This window comes from Sinohyriopsis cumingii, chromosome 17, assembly GCF_028554795.1.
Source record: "Sinohyriopsis cumingii isolate HCF-2022 chromosome 17, ASM2855479v2, whole genome shotgun sequence".
Classification (NCBI taxonomy): Eukaryota; Metazoa; Mollusca; class Bivalvia; order Unionida; family Unionidae; genus Sinohyriopsis; species Sinohyriopsis cumingii.
The window spans coordinates 58712604-58728512 of record NC_142977.1 but is presented as its reverse complement, the minus strand read 5'-3'; the positions used below and the strand labels follow the sequence as shown (position 1 = coordinate 58728512).

The following is a 15909-nucleotide window of genomic DNA, read 5'->3' as shown; positions in this document are numbered from 1 at the left end:
ATTCCTTGCTCTTGCTATGAGCAAAAACCCATGAAAATGTTTATATTTTATTTGCTAATTAGTTATATCTGATACATTGACCCTCACAAAACTATTTTATTTATGAACCTGAGATGAAATTCTACATTTGGCCTCTTTCCCTAATGTAATTGTGCCTTCGAACAATGGACAAGGTATATTCCATAATTTAAATGTCTTAATCACTCAGCAAAGAGAGGGAGAGAGAGAGAGAGAGAGAGAGATTCACAAGTAAGTTAGTTTCTTCACAGAATAATAGAAACCACTAGCCAATTTCTGACTGCAGTTGTAAGATATCTGAGCAGAAAGTAACAGCTACTTTATAAGTATGCAAGTCAGTTTAATGTGAGTTATAGGCCACCAAGTAGTATTCCTCAGAGAAGATACAAGTCTCGGTTTTAAAAATTAAAGCCACACAAGTACCAGTTTATTACTTTGTGAAAAATGGGTTCATTATGAGAAAATGGCGGCAACCGATGCACCTGCTGGTGAAAGTGTTGTTCCGAAGGCATATGGACAGGACATGCATAGTATAGCCCATAAAACCCCTTAAGCTGGTCATTTGGTGTCAGTAAGACTTATCACAAGATCCTGAATCGTTTTTATTTGCTGAAAATTAAAGTGATGTTTTTAAGTACCTTAGCTCATCTTACACTTGTCAAATGGTAGGAAATCCCAATCAGAAGATATCTAAGGCACATCTGCAACCTATTCCTGCATTTGACCATTTGACAAGCCATCTAATAGAAAAATGGTAGACTCTCGGTTCTTTACCTAACACAAAGTCAAGCAAGCAACACTTGTTGACCATAATGTATGCGTCCCCAAGCTTTTCATAGGCAATTCCTTTAAAGAATATTAAAGCAAAACGTGTTCTAAAAGTTTAGGCAATGTTTTAACACTTGTTTGCCTCCCCAAATCTGTCCAGCAAATTTTATGTTTGATTATTTCCAACAACGTATGCAGGAAGTAGACATTCAATAGTTTAATTTTTGTATCTGTCACCCTGAAAGTAATGGGGCTAGCTCAAGACTGTCCGAAAACTCTCTCACCTACCCAGGATACATGTATACCATTATATTGAATCAAACCTTATAAAAGACAATGATCAATAAAATCCTGGATTGTATAATTATCGAGTAAGATCAGGAGAGTTTTTTAAAATATATAGTGTATCCCATATTGGTAATTATCACCAAATAAAAGACGCCATGACTACCCTAGGACAGCAAAAGACTGTCCCAAAACAACCTCAACTACCCATGATACATGTAGGCGATTAAATAGAACAAAACCAAATAAAAAGACAGCGATCTGTAAAATTCTACCCTGTATAATTATCGAGCAAGATCATTAGAGTTTATTCTTTTGTTGATACTTGCTGAAGACTGTCCCAAAACATACTCATCGACCGCAACATTCATATTTCAAAATATCTTTAAAGCTTCTTTCTTAAATCTTTAATATGACAAAGAGCAGCTGAATAATTACATCCTAAGAGTCCTATCTTTATATTTGCAAAATTCTTGAACCAAATTATTAATTTTAATTGGTTTGATAATGGCAAGAATTACAAAAAATAAAAGTAAAATCTCCTGTAAAATCTTTTGTCTCTGATTATTTTCAGTTTTAGAGACAAATGTTTTAATGGATGCAAGGTAGTTTTAAAGCTGTTTTTGTTTTTGCTTTTTATATATATAAATACATTCAAAGGTTAAGGTTCCGTACATTAACAATGCAAATTAAGTATTTGGGAACAACTGTACACTAAATCCAATACTTCTAATCGCAAGTAAATACTTTTATCATGATACGAACATGATTTTCCACAGTTTGATTATTTGGGGTTTTTTTTTGCGGCAAAATATGTTCCAAAATGAAGATCATGATAAGAATAATAACACCTGTAAGGAATGATTAATTGTTTTTAATGTCATTTTACCTATAAACTTTTTTATGTGCTATTGATGTTGATCTGAATTATTTTATTTTCGCGGGAACTTATGTACAATATTATCACAGGAAAAGAAAGACGTCTGTGAGGTGCGTCAAAATGGGTGACGTACAATACAATCCTTACAACCAGGGTTCGTCCGATGAATACTCGTTAAGAAGATTACGAGGGAATATATCATTGTCATTTCTGATCCTTACTTTGCTAAAATAACTAATGTTTCCAAGTAATGAGAGATGACACTAAGAAGTAGATTTCTTAAACTTTGAAGGTAAATACTTCAGTGCGTCAAAACTGGGTTTGAAAAAGATGGACCACCCTGTTGTAGTGTATGCGTTTTTGTTCTCGTAAGGTGCTATAAATCGCTTAGATCTTCGAGAAAGTATATGGTTTTAGAGACGATTAAAACTGTGTTGGTAATGTACACCTCAAAAAAGGGGAGTGAAAGAGTTATCGACATAAAATGAATGCCGTAAAGGAAAAAATTTAGAAATTTAGAGAGACACGAGATGGACGACAAAGACGATACTGATAAAACTTAGTATTTACATTGTTGCAGGACCAAATAGGTATAAAAACAGCAGTTGGAATGATGTAATTGTAAAGTTCAGAAACAGAATATACAAAGTTTGTAGTAACTGACATTGCGTTTGTCATACGACAAACTACGGAATCAATTCAGTTGTCGGCAAATCGCAAGATACAATAACGCAGAAGGAAAGTTGATCGAAAAACTTGCAAGCAACCATTTACAGCTTGCATCAATGAAAATTAGAAAATTCTTGACTAGAATTATGAATGTAGCACTTGCAAGCAGTCATTTACAATAATGCAGAAGGAAAGTAGCACTTACAAACTGCCACGTACAATTTGCATCAATGAAAATACAATATACATTGATAGAATTATGAAAGTAGCACTTGCAAGCAGCCATTTACAATAATGCATCATGGAAGATTAGGAAATACACGCATATAATTATTTCGGTAATCCACCTCCATATATGCCTGCCATATTTCCGACAACGTGTGTGTCCGATTTAGATTTTTAACGTAGCTTTAAAATAAATTCAGTCATATCGCTACGATGCCTGCAATGTGGCAGTTTATAGTGATGTCTAGCACTGGGGCATCATGCTGCAGACATGTAGCATGATGTACCACACAGACACATTATCCTGACACCAGGCCGACCAGTCCTAAAACTAACCTCTTAATGCTGTGCGCCTAGCGAGGTAGCTGTTAGTACCATTTTTGTAAGTCTTTGGCATGACTCGGCCGGGGATCAAACCCACGATCTCCCACATCCAAGGCGGGCGCTCTAACCACTAGGCCACTGGAGCGGTCCGACAACGCAAGCTTTCAATTTCTAGGTTATCTTTGTCCTTTGACGGTAAGTGAAAAATTAAGAAAACAAAGTCGTAATTACAAAATTTCTAAGTGCAAAAATTGTAATGTTGTTGAAGAGGATTTAGGTAATATATAGTTGTAAGTACGAATTACTGAGTTGTAAGCAAGGGGCTGTAAGTCGCTTCTTCTTCTTCTGTACATTCGCCTCCTGTTCCACATGAAACTTTGAGAAAAGTATTTGAATAAAAATAAAAAAATCCTAGGTTCCACCGAGATTTGAACTCGGATTGCTGGATTCAAAGTCCAGAGTGCTAACCATTACACCATGGAACCTATCGGTTACAACGGGTCATCTTCTCAAAACTTATTAGTAGGTTGTAGTATATGCGTATTCTTTACTGTTTTGCTAAAACATGTGCATGAGGTAATAGGAGCGAGGCGATAATACTCAATAGGAAGAGAGCTATTCCAGTATCCAATGGCAATGACATGCGCAAATCGCAATATGTCTGTGTGTGACGGGTTCGCACACACTGGCTGCTGAATGGAAAAGTAAAAATAAATATACACACATTTGGCGGGAAACGCTTTCCAACGCAGGTTTATTCGTTTCCTATCACCATCATATACGTGAATCAGAGGAATAATTTAGCGGTGAGTACCCTGTGGACACCAACTTTTGGTGTCCGCAATATAAAATGTTTCCATCAAGAAGGTTTATGCTTTGAATCCGTGTCCATAACGCATTAAATTGGAATACACAGAGTGGGAGAGAGAGAGAGAGAGAGAGAGAGAGAGAGAGAGAGTGAGAGAGAGAATAACTATAAAAGAAAAAGATCGTATTTGTATAACAACAATGTGATCGTAAAGTGTACCTCTTATCACTTTGCACATTAGTGACATTTATAATAAATGTGTACGAATACAGTTTCTAAGGTATCGAGTGCTGGTCAGTATCAGTGTTGTCATGGTAGAGGTCACGTTATAGAAAAGGGATTCGCTATTTAAAATTGATATCGACTAATATATGCATATATTCATAATGAAACACATATAGTGCAGTGTAATTGACTCCTCGCGGAGAAAAGTGAGAAGAGGTAACGGTCCGCAGCCAATATCAAGACATAAAGGAAATGAGTTTCCGTTGCGCAATTCTTTAATTGCAATTAATAAATCAAAGTCGAAATTACAAGATATCTTTGTTTTCAAATCGTAATGTAGTTGCAAAGAATTTGCGAGATTCCCCTTTTTAAGTGCGAATTATTGAATTGTCAGCAAGGAGCACTAGGTTGCAACTCTATTGCGAAACTAGATTCATATTTCGCACTAACCCATTTCCAAGCAATACTGTATGTCGTTAAATAGGTACATACAATGTATCCTTTCATACTCGCTTCTACTATTGTACATTTGTCTTCTGTTCGACATAAAACTGTAAGAAAAGGTATTTTTAGGATTAAAAAGATAAACTTAGGTTCCACCGAGATTTGAACTCGGATTGCTGGATTCAGAGTCCAGAGTGCTAACCATTACACCATGGAACCTATCGATGACACAGGGTCATATTCCAAAAACATGTTAGGAGGTAGTAATATATCAGTATTATATCAGCTTACCGTTGGACTCCCTTGTGTTCATTTATATTACCGATAAGGTGCATTCATGTTGTCAGAGATTTCGTCTTACTTTATTGATAAAATGTTACACTCATGTAATACACACAAACAAACACACACACACAGATGAATATGTATATATATATATATATATATATATATATATATATATATATATATATATATATATATATATATATATATATATATATATGAAAATAATAAAAGTGTATATGAAGATTAAAAGTGAAATGCCTAAAAGATTAGTACTATTACGTTCGAGTGGAATGTATATTAAATTAGTAAGATACATTGAAATATCTTAAAGTGATTAAATAAAATGAAATTATGCTGGCTAATTTAAAATCAAGTTATAAAGTTCACTTATGACTATCAGGCTAAATTTAGGCAGATCAATACTCTATATATAAATAATGATATAGTATGTTTTTCCCGAGATTTTAAAGTTCTAAATATGTAACCATCAAGGCGATATTTCTTCTATATTCCTGTCTACGTGAAAACCTCAGAGTCTGGGACTCTGTCTTGAAATCATATCCAGATGAGTTTCTTTAGGAAGCCCATTGAAAATGACATTATTTTATTGATGGAATTTAAGTCCTTTTACCGTCTTGAGTTTGGAACACTCATTACTAAAATTCGCACCTGACTCTTTGGTGCGGAATTGAAAGCACATGTTTCAAACACATACTGGTCCAGAAAATGCCGCGGCTCATATCCTTTCATCTGCACAAAAGCTGACATCCAGATTTCATCTACACCGATAAATATAGGTTTCATCTATACTTATAAATGTAGGTTTGATTATGAGCACTCACAATCTTTAAGTTGTTGAATTTTAAATATCATGGTGTTTACATAGGTTTACTATGGGAACTGAATTAGTACCGTGAGTTCTGTGGACTGAACACATTTGCTCGTGAGATGCCACAGGCCACTCTTGCTTTGGCAATTCTGGCATTTGTCTCATCATCGCTTTGGACTGCACGCGACTGCTACTGCCAAGACAGGTGATCTTGTCCACTGCCAGGTGGGTTTTGCCATTCACGGTGATGGTATCCTCTTGGTAACCAAAACAATAATTTCCTTTAACTTCGTCTTCGGCTGTAGTCTCCTCAGATTGAAAAACAATCCGGCCCACCGGCATCTGATATCGATATCATTGTCCTTACAGTATGGAGCGCTGGGCGATATCGGTACCGTAATGGCAAAAGATCACGTGATAACCAGCAGGCCGCGCCTTTTAAATTCTCAATTTCGAGGTCAATCCTATTGATCACACCTTGGAATATATGCCGATAAATGCAGTCGGATCACCTCACCTGTTTGCGAAAGAAGGATTGTCCGAAAAATTGCGAATGCATCTAACTACTTTTTCATTCGTAAGCTCTAGGTCAATCGTACAGTCATTATCTTCGTAGAAACTGTCGAGGTAGTCCGAATAGATCAGGGTTTATTTGTTGTTTCGGAGACATTTTCAGCGAACAAAATTAAACATTTTTTGTAAATTACTGCTAAGACTTGAAAAATCCGAGGAAATATGGAAAGGTCGTTGAAAAATCCAATGACGTATGGTGAGGTCGATGAAAAATCCAAGGGCGTACGGAAATTTCTTTGAAAAATCCAAGGGCTATGGAAAGGTCTATATATGTATCAATAAACAACCATGTACAGCGATTAACTGACACTTACATAGAGACAGAGCTGATGATCCTCCGACAATATGAAGAAATTGTCATACTTCATTTTAGCTTCGAGCTTGTTTTATTTTGAATTTGTAACTCAACAATTGTGACAATTTATTCATACTTTGTTGAACTAACCGGTTTTCAAACTATGTTGTATGACGAAATAGACACACATAGGGATCATATTCGCTTCAATTTGCATACACCCACCTCATCTTTCGCATTAGGATTTACAAAAATAAAATAAAGTCTTTAAATTAATGTAAATAAGAAAGAACTTAAAATAATATTCAAGGTTCCACCGAGATTTGAACTCGGATCGCTGGATTCAAAGTCCAGAGTGCTAATCATTACACCATGGAACCATTGTAGCATGTGTCGACAAGACACTTGTAAAAAGTGTCTCCACTGTTCTACGCCAAGTTCTGACAGCGGCCATTTAGTGGCCATGTTCTGATGACTTATGTTATTAGCAAAATCGCTAATTTTACCAGCCAACTAGATGAAGTCTTACACCTTCGCGTTTCGGAGACTGTGCGGTGTGCTAAAGATCGTCGTGGTGGGCCGAAAGATTGGAAATTTAAAATTTCTGAAAGCTGCATTTCCACTGGCTAATTCCAAAATTAGTAGAATATGACCTCTTAGCGGTCGCTCTCAGATCTTCACGTTAAGACAGAGGAGATTTGAATTTAATCAGATTGCCCCAGGCTTGTATCTATCAGTGTACATAGTTGCCTTATCTTATGTATACAGGAAGTGTAACTATGCAGTGGGAACACGTCACGAGTTGTAATTATATTGACACTAAATATGAAAAGAACTGTAACCCGACTGGGAATATTCTTATTCAATTTTTAGAAGGCAAATGAAGTATCTTTGTTGTTTAAGGTATAAAGTACATTCTGATTAACTTTTGTAAAAGAAACATCAAAGAAAACGCTGAATGTGGCTCTAAATTAATTGATTATGATAATGGTATCGATTCACATCTGAGAAGTGTAGATACATGTTCATTATTAGAATTTAGATAAAACTAAACAATGTTACATGTAACTGAGACATGTGAGTCTTTAGTGTAGTTTCCAAATTTCACCCAGTAATACATACTAATCATCTGTAAACAATATTCTCTTATACATAGTTTTTTATATTTCTTCTATGAAATCCACTAGTAGTACGGAAAAGGTCTCTTGTCTCATTCAATAACCTATGGGTCCCCGGACACCCATTCTGGCCTCTAACCCTTTGATAAGCTATCCACCACGCGACATATAGATGTTTGGATGCTTTTTCTTGATTTTTCTATGACGTCCATATGGCTTTTCGGATGTCTTCCCTGCTCTCATACGTAGAACCCTTGAGTTGGATCTGTATTCAATATATACACTGTACAAAAATGCTCACTTTTCGGAGAATTTATTTTGCGGGCAATAAAGAAAGTTCCTTGCTCTTGCTATGAGCAAAAAACCCATGAAAATGTTTATATTTTATTTGCTAATTAGTTATATCTGATACACTGACCCTCACAAAACTATTTTATTTATGAACCTGAGATGAAATTCTACATTTGGCCTCTTTCCCTAATGTAATTGTGCCTTCGAACAATGGACAAGGTATATTCCATAATTTAGATGTCTTAATCACTCAGCAAAGAGAGGTAGAGGGAGAGAGAGAGAGAGAGATTCACAAGTAAGTTAGTTTCTTCACAGAATAATAGAAACCACTAGCCAATTTCTGACTGCAGTTGTAAGATATCTGAGCAGAAAGTAACAGCTACTTTATAAGTATGCAAGTCAGTTTAATGTGAGTTATAGGCCACCAAGTAGTATTCCTCAGAGAAGATACAAGTCTCGGTTTTAAAAATTAAAGCCACACAAGTACCAGTTTATTACTTTGTGAAAAATGGGTTCATTATGAGAAAATGGCGGCAACCGATGCACCTGCTGGTGAAAGTGTTGTTCCGAAGGCATATGGACAGGACATGCATAGTATAGCCCATAAAACCCCTTAAGCTGGTCATTTGGTGTCAGTAAGACTTATCACAAGATCCTGAATCGTTTTTATTTGCTGAAAATTAAAGTGATGTTTTTAAGTACCTTAGCTCATCTTACACTTGTCAAATGGTAGGAAATCCCAATCAGAAGATATCTAAGGCACATCTGCAACCTATTCCTGCATTTGACCATTTGACAAGCCATCTAATAGAAAAATGGTAGACTCTCGGTTCTTTACCTAACACAAAGTCAAGCAAGCAACACTTGTTGACCATAATGTATGCGTCCTCAAGCTTTTCATAGCCAATTCCTTTAAAGAATATTCAAGCAAAACGTGTTCTAAAAGTTTAGGCAATGTTTTAACACTTGTTTGCCTCCCCAAATCTGTCCAGCAAATTTTATGTTTGATTATTTCCAAGAACGTATGCAGGAAGTAGACATTCAGTAGTTTAATTTTTGTATCTGTCACCCTGAAAGTAATGGGGCTAGCTCAAGACTGTCCGAAAACTCTCTCACCTACCCAGGATACATGTATACCATTATATTGAATCAAACCTTATAAAAGACAGTGATCAGTAAAATCCTGGATTGTATAATTATCGAGTAAGATCAGGAGAGTTTTTTAAAATATATAGTGTATCCCATATTGGTAATTATCACCAAATAAAAGATGCCATGACTACCCTAGGACAGCAAAAGACTGTCCCAAAACAACCTCAACTACCCATGATACATGTAGGCGATTAAATAGAACAAAACCAAATAAAAAGACAGCGATCTGTAAAATTCTACCCTGTATAATTATCGAGCAAGATCATTAGAGTTTATTCTTTTGTTGATACTTGCTGAAGACTGTCCCAAAACACACTCATCGACCGCAACATTCATATTTCAAAATATCTTTAAAGCTTCTTTCTTAAATCTTTAATATGACAAAGAGCAGCTGAATAATTACATCCTAAGAGTCATATCTTTATATTTGCAAAATTCTTGAACCAAATTATTAATTTTAATTGGTTTGATAATGGCAAGAATTACAAAAAATAAAAGTAAAATCTCCTGTAAAATCTTTTGTCTCTGATTATTTTCAGTTTTAGAGACAAATGTTTTAATGGATGCAAAGTAGTTTTAAAGCTGTTTTTTGTTTTTGTTTTTTATATATATAAATACATTCAAAGGTTAAGGTTCCGTACATTAACAATGCAAATTAAGTATTTGGGAACAACTGTACACTAAATCCAATACTTCTAATCGCAAGTAAATACTTTTATCATGATACGAACATGATTTTCCACAGTTTGATTATTTGGGGGTTTTTTTTGCGGCAAAATATGTTCCAAAATGAAGATCATGATAAGAATAATAACACCTGTAAGGAATGATTAATTGTTTTTAATGTCATTTTACCTATAAACTTTTTTATGTGCTATTGATGTTGATCTGAATTATTTTATTTTCGCGGGAACTTATGTACAATATTATCACAGGAAAAGAAAGACGTCTGTGAGGTGCGTCAAAATGGGTGACGTACAATACAATCCTTACAACCAGGGTTCGTCCGATGAATACTCGTTAAGAAGATTACGAGGGAATATATCATTGTCATTTCTGATCCTTACTTTGCTAAAATAACTAATGTTTCCAAGTAATGAGAGATGACACTAAGAAGTAGATTTCTTAAACTTTGAAGGTAAATACTTCAGTGCGTCAAAACTGGGTTTGAAAAAGATGGACCACCCTGTTGTAGTGTATGCGTTTTTGTTCTCGTAAGGTGCTATAAATCGCTTAGATCTTCGAGAAAGCATATGGTTTTAGAGACGATTAAAACTGTGTTGGTAATGTACACCTCAAAAAAGGGGAGTGAAAGAGTTATCGACATAAAATGAATGCCGTAAAGGAAAAAATTTAGAAATTTAGAGAGACACGAGATGGACGACAAAGACGATACTGATAAAACTTAGTATTTACATTGTTGCAGGACCAGATAGGTATAAAAACAGCAGTTGGAATGATGTAATTGTAAAGTTCAGAAACAGAATATACAAAGTTTGTAGTAACTGACATTGCGTTTGTCATACGACAAATTACGGAATCAATTCAGTTGTCGGCAAATCGCAAGATACAATAACGCAGAAGGAAAGTTGATCGAAAAACTTGCAAGCAACCATTTACAGCTTGCATCAATGAAAATTAGAAAATTCTTGACTAGAATTATGAATGTAGCACTTGCAAGCAGTCATTTACAATAATGCAGAAGGAAAGTAGCACTTACAAACTGCCACGTACAATTTGCATCAATGAAAATACAATATACATTGATAGAATTATGAAAGTAGCACTTGCAAGCAGCCATTTACAATAATGCATCATGGAAGATTAGGAAATACACGCATATAATTATTTCGGTAATCCACCTCCATATATGCCTGCCATATTTCCGACAACGTGTGTGTCCGATTTAGATTTTTAACGTAGCTTTAAAATAAATTCAGTCATATCGCTACGATGCCTGCAATGTGGCAGTTTATAGTGATGTCTAGCACTGGGGCATCATGCTGCAGACATGTAGCATGATGTACCACACAGACACATTATCCTGACACCAGGCCGACCAGTCCTAAAACTAACCTCTTAATGCTGTGCGCCTAGCGAGGTAGCTGTTAGTACCATTTTTGTAAGTCTTTGGCATGACTCGGCCGGGGATCAAACCCACGATCTCCCACATCCAAGGCGGGCGCTCTAACCACTAGGCCACTGGAGCGGTCCGACAACGCAAGCTTTCAATTTCTAGGTTATCTTTGTCCTTTGACGGTAAGTGAAAAATTAAGAAAACAAAGTCGTAATTACAAAATTTCTAAGTGCAAAAATTGTAATGTTGTTGAAGAGGATTTAGGTAATATATAGTTGTAAGTACGAATTACTGAGTTGTAAGCAAGGGGCTGTAAGTCGCTTCTTCTTCTTCTGTACATTCGCCTCCTGTTCCACATGAAACTTTGAGAAAAGTATTTGAATAAAAATAAAAAAATCCTAGGTTCCACCGAGATTTGAACTCGGATTGCTGGATTCAAAGTCCAGAGTGCTAACCATTACACCATGGAACCTATCGGTTACAACGGGTCATCTTCTCAAAACTTATTAGTAGGTTGTAGTATATGCGTATTCTTTACTGTTTTGCTAAAACATGTGCATGAGGTAATAGGAGCGAGGCGATAATACTCAATAGGAAGAGAGCTATTCCAGTATCCAATGGCAATGACATGCGCAAATCGCAATATGTCTGTGTGTGACGGGTTCGCACACACTGGCTGCTGAATGGAAAAGTAAAAATAAATATACACACATTTGGCGGGAAACGCTTTCCAACGCAGGTTTATTCGTTTCCTATCACCATCATATACGTGAATCAGAGGAATAATTTAGCGGTGAGTACCCTGTGGACACCAACTTTTGGTGTCCGCAATATAAAATGTTTCCATCAAGAAGGTTTATGCTTTGAATCCGTGTCCATAACGCATTAAATTGGAATACACAGAGTGGGAGAGAGAGAGAGAGAGAGAGAGAGAGAGAGAGAGAGAGAGAGAGAGAGAGAGAGAGTGAGAGAGAGAATAACTATAAAAGAAAAAGATCATATTTGTATAACAACAATGTGATCGTAAAGTGTACCTCTTATCACTTTGCACATTAGTGACATTTATAATAAATGTGTACGAATACAGTTTCTAAGGTATCGAGTGCTGGTCAGTATCAGTGTTGTCATGGTAGAGGTCACGTTATAGAAAAGGGATTCGCTATTTAAAATTGATATCGACTAATATATGCATATATTCATAATGAAACACATATAGTGCAGTGTAATTGACTCCTCGCGGAGAAAAGTGAGAAGAGGTAACGGTCCGCAGCCAATATCAAGACATAAAGGAAATGTGTTTACGTTGCGCAATTCTTTAATTGCAATTAATAAATCAAAGTCGAAATTACAAGATATCTTTGTTTTCAAATCGTAATGTAGTTGCAAAGAATTTGCGAGATTCCCCTTTTTAAGTGCGAATTATTGAATTGTCAGCAAGGAGCACTAGGTTGCAACTCTATTGCGAAACTAGATTCATATTTCGCACTAACCCATTTCCAAGCAATACTGTATGTCGTTAAATAGGTACATACAATGTATCCTCTCATACTCGCTTCTACTATTGTACATTTGTCTTCTGTTCGACATAAAACTTTAAGAAAAGGTATTTTTAGGATTAAAAAGATAAACTTAGGTTCCACCGAGATTTGAACTCGGATTGCTGGATTCAGAGTCCAGAGTGCTAACCATTACACCATGGAACCTATCGATGACACAGGGTCATATTCCAAAAACATGTTAGGAGGTAGTAATATATCAGTATTATATCAGCTTACCGTTGGACTCCCTTGTGTTCATTTATATTACCGATAAGGTGCATTCATGTTGTCAGAGATTTCGTCTTACTTTATTGATAAAACGTTACACTCCTGTAATACACACAAACAAACACACACACACAGATGAATATGTATATATATATATATATATATATATATATATATATATATATATATATATATATATATATATATATATATATTTATATGAAAATAATAAAAGTGTATATGAAGATTAAAAGTGAAATGCCTAAAAGATTAGTACTATTACGTTCGAGTGGAATGTATATTAAATTAGTAAGATACATTGAAATATCTTAAAGTGATTAAATAAAATGAAATTATGCTGGCTAATTTAAAATCAAGTTATAAAGTTCACTTATGACTATCAGGCTAAATTTAGGCAGATCAATACTCTATATATAAATAATGATATAGTATGTTTTTCCCGAGATTTTAAAGTTCTAAATATGTAACCATCAAGGCGATATTTCTTCTATATTCCTGTCTACGTGAAAACCTCAGAGTCTGGGACTCTGTCTTGAAATCATATCCAGATGAGTTTCTTTAGGAAGCCCATTGAAAATGACATTATTTTATTGATGGAATTTAAGTCCTTTTACCGTCTTGAGTTTGGAACACTCATTACTAAAATTCGCACCTGACTCTTTGGTGCGGAATTGAAAGCACATGTTTCAAACACATACTGGTCCAGAAAATGCCGCGGCTCATATCCTTTCATCTGCACAAAAACTGACATCCAGATTTCATCTATACCGATAAATATAGGTTTCATCTATACTTATAAATGTAGGTTTGATTATGAGCACTCACAATCTTTAAGTTGTTGAATTTTAAATATCATGGTGTTTACATAGGTTTACTATGGGAACTGAATTAGTACCGTGAGTTCTGTGGACTGAACACATTTGCTCGTGAGATGCCACAGGCCACTCTTGCTTTGGCAATTCTGGCATTTGTCTCATCATCGCTTTGGACTGCACGCGACTGCTACTGCCAAGACAGGTGATCTTGTCCACTGCCAGGTGGGTTTGGCCATTCACGGTGATGGTATCCTCTTGGTAACCAAAACAATAATTTCCTTTAACTTCGTCTTCGGCTGTAGTCTCCTCAGATTGAAAAACAATCCGGCCCACCGGCATCTGATATCGATATCATTGTCCTTACAGTATGGAGCGCTAGGCGATATCGGTACCGTAATGGCAAAAGATCACGTGATAACCAGCAGGCCGCGCCTTTTAAATTCTCAATTTCGAGGTCAATCCTATTGATCACACCTTGGAATATATGCCGATAACTGCAGTCGGATCACCTCACCTGTTTGCGAAAGAAGGATTGTCCGAAAAATTGCGAATGCATCTAACTACTTTTTCATTCGTAAGCTCTAGGTCAATCGTACAGTCATTATCTTCGTAGAAACTGTCGAGGTAGTCCGAATAGATCAGGGTTTATTTGTTGTTTCGGAGACATTTTCAGCGAACAAAATTAAACATTTTTTGTAAATTACTGCGAAGACTTGAAAAATCCGAGGAAATATGGAAAGGTCGTTGAAAAATCCAATGACGTATGGTGAGGTCGATGAAAAATCCAAGGGCGTACGGAAATTTCATTGAAAAATCCAAGGGCTATGGAAAGGTCTATATATGTATCAATAAACAACCATGTACAGCGATTAACTGACACTTACATAGAGACAGAGCTGATGATCCTCCGACAATATGAAGAAATTGTCATACTTCATTTTAGCTTCGAGCTTGTTTTATTTTGAATTTGTAACTCAACAATTGTGACAATTTATTCATACTTTGTTGAACTAACCGGTTTTCAAACTATGTTGTATGACGAAATAGACACACATAGGGATCATATTCGCTTCAATTTGCATACACCCACCTCATCTTTCGCATTAGGATTTACAAAAATAAAATAAAGTCTTTAAATTAATGTAAATAAGAAAGAACTTAAAATAATATTCAAGGTTCCACCGAGATTTGAACTCGGATCGCTGGATTCAAAGTCCAGAGTGCTAACCATTACACCATGGAACCATTGTAGCATGTGTCGACAAGACACTTGTAAAAAGTGTCTCCACTGTTCTACGCCAAGTTCTGACAGCGGCCATTTAGTGGCCATGTTCTGATGACTTATGTTATTAGCAAAATCGCTAATTTTACCAGCCAACTAGATGAAGTCTTACACCTTCGCGTTTCGGAGACTGTGCGGTGTGCTAAAGATCGTCGTGGTGGGCCGAAAGATTGGAAATTTAAAATTTCTGAAAGCTGCATTTCCACTGGCTAATTCCAAAATTAGTAGAATATGACCTCTTAGCGGTCGCTCTCAGATCTTCACGTTAAGACAGAGGAGATTTGAATTTAATCAGATTGCCCCAGGCTTGTATCTATCAGTGTACATAGTTGCCTTATCTTATGTATACAGGAAGTGTAACTATGCAGTGGGAACACGTCACGAGTTGTAATTATATTGACACTAAATATGAAAAGAACTGTAACCCGACTGGGAATATTCTTATTCAATTTTTAGAAGGCAAATGAAGTATCTTTGTTGTTTAAGGTATAAAGTACATTCTGATTAACTTTTGTAAAAGAAACATCAAAGAAAACGCTGAATGTGGCTCTAAATTAATTGATTATGATAATGGTATCGATTCACATCTGAGAAGTGTAGATACATGTTCATTATTAGAATTTAGATAAAACTAAACAATGTTACATGTAACTGAGACATGTGAGTCTTTAGTGTAGTTTCCAAATTTCACCCAGTAATACATACTAATCATCTGTAAACAATATTCTCTTATACATAGCTTTTTATATTTCTTCT

At 35.7% G+C, this 15909-nt stretch overlaps 5 non-coding genes across 5 annotated transcripts; all 5 read right to left on the bottom strand.

Moving 5' to 3' along the window:
* Positions 1-3582: 3582 nt before the first annotated feature.
* Positions 3583-3654, bottom strand: Trnaq-uug (transfer RNA glutamine (anticodon UUG)). The gene has a single exon. It is a non-coding gene; the product is annotated as a tRNA-Gln (tRNA).
* A 1139-nt stretch (positions 3655-4793) lies between these two features.
* Trnaq-cug (transfer RNA glutamine (anticodon CUG)) lies at positions 4794-4865 on the bottom strand. The gene has a single exon. It is a non-coding gene; the product is annotated as a tRNA-Gln (tRNA).
* Positions 4866-11669: 6804 nt separating this feature from the next.
* Trnaq-uug (transfer RNA glutamine (anticodon UUG)) lies at positions 11670-11741 on the bottom strand. Its single transcript has one exon. It is a non-coding gene; the product is annotated as a tRNA-Gln (tRNA).
* Positions 11742-12900: 1159 nt separating this feature from the next.
* On the bottom strand, positions 12901-12972 carry Trnaq-cug (transfer RNA glutamine (anticodon CUG)). Its single transcript has one exon. It is a non-coding gene; the product is annotated as a tRNA-Gln (tRNA).
* A 2072-nt stretch (positions 12973-15044) lies between these two features.
* On the bottom strand, positions 15045-15116 carry Trnaq-uug (transfer RNA glutamine (anticodon UUG)). The gene has a single exon. It is a non-coding gene; the product is annotated as a tRNA-Gln (tRNA).
* Positions 15117-15909: the final 793 nt, after the last annotated feature.